We start from the raw sequence: 11,862 nt of genomic DNA, 5'->3' as shown, positions 1-11,862 counted from the left end.
AAAAAAAAAAAAAAAAAAATTGTAAGAACCATCAGAAATGAGGATCTTAACACAAATGTGGCCCTATTTATAACCTCCATAAACAGAGGAATATATACAAATATACAGATTCTCATAATACCAAATTACTCGATCCAAGTAGGCCCATGTAATTGCACAACGTTTTCCATGAGGTGTAACACGTACTGTGATGATTACTTAAAGCAGATATCTTCAGTTTACCGCATACATTAATTTTTAAAGCTCCGTACAGCAAAAATAAGCATCATAGTGCCCTCTACATTCCAAATCGTAAAACACGCAGATGTCAAATACGACAAGTATCATTTATATAAAAGCCAAAGCTTACATAAAAATAACCTTTAAAATCACATGACAATTTTTTACCGTCAGAAGTCATAGTAAAACTTTAATAAACGCAGTACAGGCATAATAAAAGCACAATAAATTACGCCCTCTGACGTGAAGTACGATATTTTTATAGGAATATGCCTAACTTAAAAGCACATAGCAGTTCCTTAACAACAAATACGAGAAATTTAACTTCAGAAACATCCTTTTTACATATCTAAAAACACTGATTAAATGTAAAAGCATTAACCCTTTACAATGGGAACTGCTGCTGCATATTCTATTGTTTACATTCTCTGTCAGTTCTCTGAGTTGCATACCACAAACCAGGGTCTTGACCTAGTATTGTATCACCACTCCCTTCCTGCTTAATGTGTCAACATTTCCTATTTTTTCCCTGTTTTGTGAATTACTTCACACTCAAGTTCACTGACTTTTAATGCCCATCACTTCAGTATGCTGGGTGGGTCCTTTAAACCTAGTAACCACTTTACAGCCGCGTGATCCATCACTATCTAAACTTTCTCCCATAAAAGCAACATCGGAAGTATGTTACTTCATACACCAGGCTAAGCATCTCTATAGTAAAATAATTTATCTCTGCACTATTTAGCTGTCTCAACATAAAACCAATAGGGTGTTTTTCTCCAGTGACTTCGTGGCTCAAAACGCACCTGAGAGTAAGGTTCGCAGCATCTCATGGTAATATAAACTCCTTCAGAAAACCCAGGATCCCCAGCGCTGGTCTCAACATCAACACTTCCTTTAACTTGTCAAATGCATCCTGACACTCCACAGACCACTAGCATTTGATATACTTTCCCAGCAACCGCATAAGCAGTCGCGCCAATTGTGAACCCCCTCGCAAATATCCTATAATAATGTGCAAGGAGCAGGGAAGACTGTATTTCCTTTCTTGTCCTTGGTGATCGAAAATATCGCAGATCCCTTATCAATCTCAGAACTGTCCTCACACCACTCTTACTGATTTCATGTCCCAAGTAATCACTCCTTCCAACTCAAAATTACGTCTCTCAGTACTCAGTGTTTAATTTGCAGCCCGTGATCTCCTGAGTATTTCTCTCAGTCACTCTCTATGCTCTTGCATATTAAAAAAAACTACGTCAACCAAATACATTAAAACTTGGTGAAGCATTAATCCCTTTAACTATCTGTCTAACAATCGCTGAAATATTGATGATGCGAAAATGCAGTTTTTGGACTGTATTCTGGAATGACCTCCAACTGATGGTACCCATTCCTCAGATTCATCAGCGGGAAATGCTAGCACTACCCAAGATTATCAATAGTTTCTCTGATGTTTGAAATGGGGTACGCATCTGTGATCATTTTAATGTGCAAATGGCGATTGTCGCAGCAAAATCGATACTTGCTAACTTGAAACATCCACAGATATTTTGGATAAGATTAGAATTCGTGCCAACCCATGAGCTACTACTTCCTTGTGTTATTCCATCAGATAGCTGCTGATCGATAATCTCTTCTAAAATCGGTCCAGATACTGTTGTATTCTGTACAGCTTCCAGTGCACTGACGTTTCGGGGTTGGGTTGTCCGGGGGAAGAGACCGAACAGCGAGGTTATCAGTCTCATCGGATTAGGGAAGGGCGGGAAAAGAAGTCGGCCGTGCCCATTCTGAGCCGTCATTTGCCTGGAGCGATTTAGGGAAATCACGGAAAACCTAAATCATTGAACCGGCGTCCTCCCGAAAGCGAGTCCAGTGTGCTAACCACTGCGCCATCTCACTTGGTCTGACCTTTCGCTCCATATAGATATCCTGTGTTGCATCGTGGGCATTACGGCCAAAGGCTCCTATGGAACAAACAAATACTGAAACTTCAATAACAGTTCTGCCATACGCCCTCTCTCTGTGTGTCTCAAACGCTTAACCTTCTCACACAGTAACTTCTCAGTGGTGATCTGTGCCTGTTCATAACTCACATCATGTCTGCAGCACTTTCCTGTCCTGGAACGTCTAGCATTGCCACTAATGTTCCTTTCAACAATTTAGCCTCCTTGGTACCGAAATTATCCACATTGATAGGTTTTACCTTGCTCTGTCCCTGTCCTGTACACATACAACAAAACACCAATTAAAATGCTGCATCAAGTAAATCTCTTCCCTCTAGCGTTTCCACTATATACAACACACCAAGTGGTAATTATAGTCCACACTCACCTTCAGGGGCTTCCTGGTGGCATTTGGTGCACAGCCATGTGAATTAAAGCTTAATGTCATTGATGGTAGTTTAACAGGATTTCCTGATAAGATAGACGCTCCTCGTTCCTCGCAACAGATCATCATTGAAGGCAGCTTTCCCTAGCCGAAATGTCTTTCCACAAAGTTCCACCACTCATCCTTGAGGTCAATTATGGTATGATACTGATGCAGAAAGTCTGATCCTAGGATCGTGCTTCAACCCTCGCTTACTTGAGGAACCACTTCTAAACATTGTTTAAGCTTGGTTGCCTTCAATTTAAAATTGATTATTACCAACCTCTGTGGCCATGTATGGATATTACCCACACCATGGAAACTATAATGTAGTGTGTCCCATTGCCTCCTACCTACTAAATCTCTCATGGCCTCTGACCCATGCGCCCCTGTGTCCACCAGAAACTTAGACCTTCTTCCACACACTATACTAACTATGGCACATTCCCCCTCTGCATTCGTAATTCCATACTCGTTTTTACTGGGAACGCATTTAGGATGTTATGGGGTTCTCTTTTGTGTGAAATGGGAGCTTATTACCACCATGACTACCCCAGTTCTTATTTCCATACTGATGATGGATAATGAAACCCATGTTTCTTCGTCGGTGGCAGCACTGCCTCTGTACATGCGCCGTACGCACACAAGAAAAATATTTTACATTAGCCGTAAACACACTTCGTCTATTTCTCACCAGCGTTTGAACAGCAATTTCTTAACATTCTAGTACTAGCTTCACCTCTGCGTGGAGGTCCTTTGGTGCAATTGTGCGCTTTCTCGTAATTTTCGGTGCCAGTCCCCTCAGGAAAGCATCAAGTGCCAATTGCTCCTGTGACAATACCTTGGTCGCGTCATTACACTGTTTTAATTCGTATGTATAGGGATTAATATTCGTAATTACGTCTGAAAAATCCTCTATCGCTTCATTAGACCTCTTAGCAATAACACTTAACTATTCACGAAAAAAAACACGCACTGTTCTGCTTCTTTAACTTTGCGACGATCTTTGTTTTAGTTGCTCAAAACGTTCTGCCTTGTTTAGTGCTTCTGTGCGTCGCACAAAGGACTTCACTTCTCCTGAATGGCACAGCCTCGCTACTTGCAAGAAGTACTCATCCGATCAACCCTCTGTCTCAGGAGATGACAAGAGATCCTCCACAAACGATAACAAATCGTCCTGTGCCCTATGTTTTTGCGATAGGGAAAAAGTTGGCAACAGCTAGATCCTGTCCTAGACTCAGTGATCTTAATAATCCGAACTCCTCAATCCTTAGTGTAAGTTCATTATTTGTAAACTTATTTTCTGCTCTTAATCTTGCTGCTTCATTAACTAACGATTGCACAGCTTCAGAACCGTGTCTCTGATTCCACCATAGCACTCCTTCCTCATGTTTTATTAATCCAATAATAACTACAAACGAACCATCGTTAATTGACAACACTACAGTACATATACCTTAAGTCTAATCATGAACTACCAGGACTCCTTGCTTTGTCTCGCCCTTCGTCCAAAGCGATGACAAGTAGCACAGACAACTGCCACAGACTCTGCACAGGGGGCAAAATGTCCAAGAAATTTACGCTGTGTACTTCTCAGAGGTCCTATCTACTGATCCTTAGAATTACACCTGAAATGTCCACTGGTTCTTCTGGACTCACAAAAGTGATTTTGAAGTTCTCAGCTCCACGTCTGCCACGAAACACTAGCAACAGTTTCATTCACCTCACAATGGAAGTACTGTAGGCTGCATTTCAGACATCGTGCTGCGGAGGTAGCACACCCTCCGTTGTCCAGTGGCGCTGACGTCAGTTCTTTTGGCACCACTCTGTTGAGACCGGTTGGCCGAGGGTAGTGCTGAGTGGTGAGTCAGTAGAACTGGTGGTTGAGAAAACACTTCATTTCTTTTAATTTCAACATCCCTCCATCATGAATGAGAGGTGGACACGCCATACCCCGGTGTAGTCAGCTGGTGACAGTCAGCAGATGCCTGGCCCCCACCCCAGATGTCGGTACTTGCGCCAGCGTCCAGTGATGCTGACGTCAGACCCTGGAAGTGAGCCGGCTGTGTCAGTAGGCCAAATCTATTAAGTCAGCGGCGCGCTCCTTCTTCTTGCTGCGTCGGAACTCTGATGTTGAACGCCCATGCTCAGCTAATCTAGTTTTGGCTCGTCTATTCAGCGATGACGAGAGATGACTGCCATACATGAAGCACGCCCTGCTGCCTCTTAGCAGGAGTCTGGCGGCTATAGGCGTAGACGGCAGACAGTGCATGCAAGAGGGTGCTGCACCGTCCCGGTCTTGAACCCATCACTGCAACTGACAACGCCCAGTCGTCTCGTCGACTAGCATAGCCTTGGCCCCGTAATAATACTGCTGGGTTCACACTGCCTCAGTCTCTAGATTATCAGTTATTTATGCTGTCCCGGATCGCATTTCTTGCACTATTGCCCCACTCCTGGTATCGTAGCTCATAACATAGATCAATCACTGGTGTGGTGACACCGTTCTGCCCATTTCGGTTATCACTGCTGCACAGTGCAGGTTTCATGGAGATGGCTAGCACATTTCACAACCCTTTTGCGTTCATGTTGCGGTAAGTTATATGTCGCCACATTGTGCTTACAGGCCAGCGGAAGGTAACGCAATCCTCCGCGGCAGCTTTTTACAAATTTCACAGAAGTGTAGGTAGCGGCGCTACACCCAGATGAATTAGCATGTCCTCCATGTGATCAAACTCTAGGGCAGCAGGAATTCTGGATTCTTTGAGAAGAATGTAAGAATGGATAGTAGCCACGGTTATCTCCTGTGTGTCAGCAGACAGAGGGCTATCGCAGAATAGAAAGACTCTGTCTCAACAAATATTTCTTTATAGACATACACTTCTAGTCAAAATTTTTTAATTTTGAACAATACTACTTCTGTAAGACTGAGTGTAACGGACCAGTTCCTGGGCGCGCCCGTCACCAGTCGGTGGTCGCAGTTTTGAACACCACCGGCTATTTTGCGATATATGGGGAACCAGGGCTGTTCTTGAGCATAAGAGTCAATGTGCCGACCGTCCCTTAAGCCACCTAAATGGTGGGGGATTGGCCCGACCGTGTCGTTTACAAGGGCAAGAGATATTCACAGGCTTTCTAGTGTTTCCTAATACCTGTTGGGAAAGAAACTTCTCACAGAATTGGCAGGAAGCTGGACCTTAAAGCGAGGGTTGGGAAGATAGAATGTGAGTAGTGGACTTTGTAGGGTTCAGTTGAAATTTTAAGGGTTGCAGAGTGAATGGTACTCAGAAATCAGTATAGTTGTTTTCTGGTCTTTGTGAGAAAGAGAGCAACTTAATCAGTGTGCATTTGCAAGGTGGACAGAGGTCTTATATTAGAATATTAGACAGCAACTATCTGGATGTAGTGTTTCATAATGCGGTGAACTTGGAGAGGTTCTGTAGAAAACAGTAAATTTTTATTTGTTCCAGCGGAAACTGCGGTCTTTTTGCCAGGTCCCTCTCCCTTTTAACTTTGCTATGTTATCCTGTTTTGTGTATGGAGAAGATGAAGTAGTACTGTAAACAAGTTTGAGACGGTGTAATGACTATTTTCGATATTCGTTTTCCTGTCTAGTGGTCAGGTTTGGGAGTCTTTTGAAAGTAGCTGGATTGTTACAGGGCACTGATTGGCAATATAGAAGAAGTGAAGAACTGGCTATTTTAAACGTGTCTTGCGGGTAAAAGCATGTTTTAGATCCTTATTTAGAATGACACTATACAGGGTGTTCCAGGCGGAATGATCAATATTCAGGTACATGACAGGAACGGTCATTCGAAGCAAAAAAGTCTAGTAAATTTCGGCTCCAAAATGCATACCTACAGAGCTATGGGCACTTCTTCATCCTCGATACTGTGGAAGAAGTAGCTTCTACTGAAAACTCTTTGCTTTCCATATTTTGAGGGATGGTAATATGGATCAAAAGAAGAAGAAAGGTGCAGTAAACATGGGGATCTAAAGTGCCAACGTTAAGAGTTACGAATACTTCTTCATCTTCGCTATTGTGGCACACCTCTTTTCTACTGCACATGTGCTCATAACTCTTAAGGTATGCGTTTTAGAGCCCATAATTATTTGACATTTTTGATCTGAATGGTCGTTCCTGCCATATCTCTGTATACCTTGGGGCACCCAAATGTGTAGCAGGACACAGAAATAACCTGCACCCTCCCAAAAACGCTTCAGAGGATGTCTACCGATCAATACGTTGTATAATTTATCTAGCTCACAGCACGACACTAAAAGTGCGTGGACATGGGCCAATGCCGCGAAAGGGTCTTCGTCAGACGCTACAGAAGCTCCGAGATGACAGACGAGAAGAAACGTCTCATATGGGCCACAATTTTTAATCATCCTGTGCGAAGTGCAGTTATATTTTAGTAAATTTTTTAAAGAAATAAATGAATGCGACAGATAATCAAATGAGTCTTTCGCGTATTTGGGAACCGAATCCCTGTTGCGCAAGGAGAAAAAAACCGGAAGGCGCCAGTAGAGCTCGATGGTTGGTATAAAGCGATGGAGAAGCGCGATTATTCCGGCTCGGGTGAGCGCACTGCCCATTCATGTGACCTAATCGTGCGCGGTAATTTCAATGTACACTTAGATGCTTAACTCTTATGTAATGGATTTTAGTAGCTGCCGCGGGCGCCCCGGGCGTGAGTTGTAGCTTTCGATGTAATATCAGAGCGGTCTGTGGCCTCAACACATTGTTTGGCACCGTTTAATTTGTTTGGATAAGCTTCATAACAGGTTTCTCCGGTTATCTTAATCAGTAAATTGGTGTAACTGGAGCCATTACCGTAGGCTGTTTCACGCACGTGTATATACAAACTGCAGAACAGCTCGCGGTGTGCTGCTTACGTAAGGGCGGTGGGTAATTCTCGGAATCCCGTCATGGCTTCTGGTCTAGAATCGTGGCCGGTGCCTGTCTGCACGTGGCCACGTGCAGAGGTGACGAATGAGTGCACATATGCTACCACCAAGACAGACAACGTTAATAGTGGTCACCGATCAGACGACAGTGACGCAGGCGAAGACGGACCAACACAGAAGACGGACTAAATGTATGGTACTAATATAGGCTACGTAATATACTAGAACTGCTAATTCAAAACGTAGGTGGATCCTATATCCGTAGGCATCGATCAATAATGACCACCTAATTATGCAAGACACAACATACACATACATAAATACGTGCTACAGATCTAAAGAACCTATTTTAATAAAACTACAAAGAGGATCATAATTAATCGTGAATGTTGATGGTCACGTGTATGTCATCAAACATGTACATTACGGGCAAATATTACATTTTAAAGCAGGCCGCAGTGCCCGAGCGGTTCTAGGCGCTTCAGTCCGGAACCGCGCGACTGCTATGGTCGCAGGTTCGAATCCTGCCTCGGGCATGGATGTATGTGCTGTCCTTAGGTTAGTTAGGTGTAAGTAGTTCTAAGTTCTAGGGGACTGATGACCTCAGATGTGAAGTCCCATAGTACTCAGAGGCATTTGAACAATTTTTACATATTAAGACAAATACATAAATAGAGTACAACATACGCTTCTGCTTAGAACAGATGAAAAACAGAACCTAACTAACATTTAGGTCCATACACTCCGTGGGTGGGAGGTATTGCTGAGGTCCTTGTTCTTGGATTGCGAGTAGTAGTAGATCGGGCGGTGGCTGACCAGGACTCAGAAGCTCATTTTCGTTCTAAGGTACTCCCAGCTGGACAGCATCGTTCATGGCATGCCATAAATCTAAACTCTTTCCTATAATCATATTTTCCTATCATCGTAATACATACATTGTTAATTTCAAGATTTTCCGTTTCCAAATTAGTTTTGAGGTTGCAAGTACCCAGCGTGATAAAAAAGGAGAAGCAACCAGAAGAGAAGGAGGGACAGGAATGATATTTCACAGGTTGAGAAGGTATGTCATGCTGTTTCAATGATTACAAAATCAAAACAATTTTACAAGGAACTTTGCAGCATTAAACCACTTATCAGCACAAGGTTGCACCCGATCTGGCCTGAATGTATCCACTAAGTATCTACCGCAAAGCCGTTGTATTCTCCTCTGAGACCAGATGGTCGACGAATGTTGTAACCTTCTGTACTGGATACTGGTACTGGGACAGAGTTGGTGTCAGAGATAATCGCATATATATTTTAAACATAGCTGCACAACAGCAACGGTTTCACGTAATAAAATTATAAACAGCCGACCAGTTGCAATGGATAAAGAAATTCTTTACCTAGGTTTCGACAAATATAAATTTGTCTTCTTCAGAAGGTAACCTAAGGGCAATGAACATTATAGCTTACATTAGAAAAGTATGAAACTTATAAGCCAAGAATAAATTTTAAGACAAATTAGAGAACTCTTGCATTACAGAAGTATGATAACGACGACTGGCACTTACAATTTTACATTAGTACGGACTAATGTACCATCGCCGTTTTTACAATTGTCGGCATAGATCCATATGTCAAAAATAAAATATAGCCCTAGAATTAGGGTTCGTCACGTTAATATAAAATAGCTTATGGATCTTTCAGAGCTTACAACCAACTGAGTGTAATCGGCGAGCGTAGTTACTCTGAAAACAGAGCAGGTGGCGCTCGTGCCGAGAACCATGTGCCAATTGGCGTACAAAGGCAACGTGTAAATTATCAGTATTAATGACGTCTTTAGGTAAAGTAACATTAAAACCAGGAAGGAAATTAACACTCCCATTATACTTCTGTAATGCAAGAGTTCTCTAATTTGTCTTAAAATTTATTCTTGGCTTATAAGTTTCATACTTTTCTAATGTAAGCTACGATGTTCATTGTCCTTAGGTTACCTTCAGAAGAAGACAAATTTATATTTGTCGGAACCAAGGTAAAGACGCTACGGTCGCAGGTTCGAATCCTGCCTCGGGCATGGATGTTTGTGATGTCCTTAGGTTAGTTAGGTTTAACTAGTTCTAAGTTCTAGGGGACTAATGACCTCAGCAGTTGAGTCCCATAGTGCTCAGAGCCATTTGAACCAGCCAAGGTAAAGAATTTCTTTATCCGTAGCAACTGGTCGGCTGTTTATAACTTTATTATTAAATCGCATATATGCTTTGTAGGGGACATATCTGGGGATCTTTCTGGCCACGTAAGTGGTACAACATCAAGGCAGACAGTTCACATGGACACGTGTAATGCGTGGGCGAGCATTTCCCATTTGCAAAATGGCACTACGATTCTGTGGCGTGAGAGGTAACATATTAGGACGTAGGATGTCTGTCAAGTACCGTTGTGCTGTCAGAGTTCCCTCAATCCCTACCAGCCATGACTTGAAACCATACACGATGACTCCCCACACCATGACGCCAGGAGTAACGCTGCTGTTTATCTCTAAAACATTAAAAAACTGCTGTAAAGGTGATCATCATACTCACCAAAGATGGTCATCCAGGCTAGTGCACTGCCAAGGTTCATCGCTGAACACAGAGCTGACGCCATTCACCAGCAATCCACACATCCCGGGCACGGCACCATTCGGAACGGAGCCGTTTTATATTGCGGTATTAACGACATCCTACGCGTGGTACGGCAATTCCCTAATCTTGTTGCTGTTAGAATCTGAAAAAATGATGCGAGGTAACACAGAAAGTTGCAGGGACTTCATTACATGTTCTTGTATGCCACGTGCAGCTGTGAACTGAGTACGATGTGCTTGGTGCACAACACGGCGATCGTCCCTTGTAGGGACCGATGGCCCTAGTAGTCTGGTCCCTTCAATCCCACAAACCAACTAATCATCGTCCCTTGTAGTGGTCTGAAGTGGTCGCCCGGAACTTTGACGAGTATCCCTGTCCTCACATTCCATTGCAGTCCAACAGTGGGCTACTGCCTCATCTGACTGCCTCACAAATCAGGATATTGCGTGATTCGATCAGCCTGACAAATCGGGACTCAGAATAAGGCCTCTTTACAATTCTTTGAGGAGCTAATAAAGTTACCACACACGAGTGCGCGGCATCTTCGAGTCCTTCTCAGTAATCCCATAACAGCAATAAACAAAAACAAACTAATGCACTCTGGTGGCCGTTCTACCCGTCACTGAGAATCGTTGCCCAGATTATTTACGTATTCCACCGTTTGTATGAGTACGAAGTTACATTGACATCCAACCATGTCTTCTGCGTAATTTGCTTTTTTGTAATGCAGTGTTTATAAAGCAGCAACTTAATTGAAACTTAGTTAAAATACGCACCTAAACAAAAGTTTGGAATACCATAGAATTTAATACAACGACTTCTTCTACTGCAGCCATTGAGGTTTGTGCAATACCTTATTAACAAAATAAACGTAATTCTACCCGAACATTCTTCAAAACAAAGTAGGCTCTCTCCTAAGTGTACATCTTGGAAATAAAAACAGTGAAAAACTTTAGCTGATGATGATGGTTATCAGTATTTAGTAGTGAGTATGTCCTCCCTGCACCCGTATAAGTTGTTCCAGTCTGCGAGACATTCTCTGGATCACCATATTTATCTTGAGATATGGGGTCCCACTCATCAATGCCAGCTTCAGTGAGATCTTGAAGACTGTCAGGGGGATTCGGACGTTGTGCAGTGGCCTCCTTCAACAGGTCCCATGCATGCTCAATTGCATTCATGCCTGGGGCTGTGCCGGTCAATGCATTCGGTTGATGTTGCATCACGGAAGATGTCGAGAAACTGCTAGTGCATGGTGCGGTCTTCTATTGTGATCGACTAGGATCAAGTTGTCCCCGACTTCACGTCTGTAGTGCCTTACATTCGTTTGTAGGACATCTGGGAGGTATCGGGGACCATTCAAATTTGCCGCAGATGGGAATTACAGGAGTCCGCCGTCCCATCATTATAGCCGCCCAGAACACTATACTTCCGCCTGCAAAGGGACTGACTTCCTGAACGTACCGGCATTCCTGGTGTCGTCTAGCGCTTCTCCAAACCCCAACACGTCCAGTGGCTCTGAGCACTATGGGACTTACAGCACGTCCAGTGTACGGTCGTAAAACAATCCTGGTCTCGTCAACAAACGTGACATTACTCCATTGTGCAGGAGCTCAGGTCCATCGACTGCGTCGGTTCCGTTGGTTCAGTGTAAAACTTCTCATTGGTTTCCTGGAATGAATACCGCCCTGATGCAGTCCTCTACGCTCTGGTTGGTCAAAGGTACGGATAACTGTTGCTCGGCAGAAGTCATTTCCTATAT

The sequence above is a fragment of the Schistocerca nitens genome, chromosome 3 (assembly GCF_023898315.1).
Source record: "Schistocerca nitens isolate TAMUIC-IGC-003100 chromosome 3, iqSchNite1.1, whole genome shotgun sequence".
NCBI lineage: Eukaryota > Metazoa > Arthropoda > Insecta > Orthoptera > Acrididae > Schistocerca > Schistocerca nitens.
The sequence above is the reverse complement of the archived record's forward strand: the minus strand, read 5'-3'. Positions refer to the sequence as shown.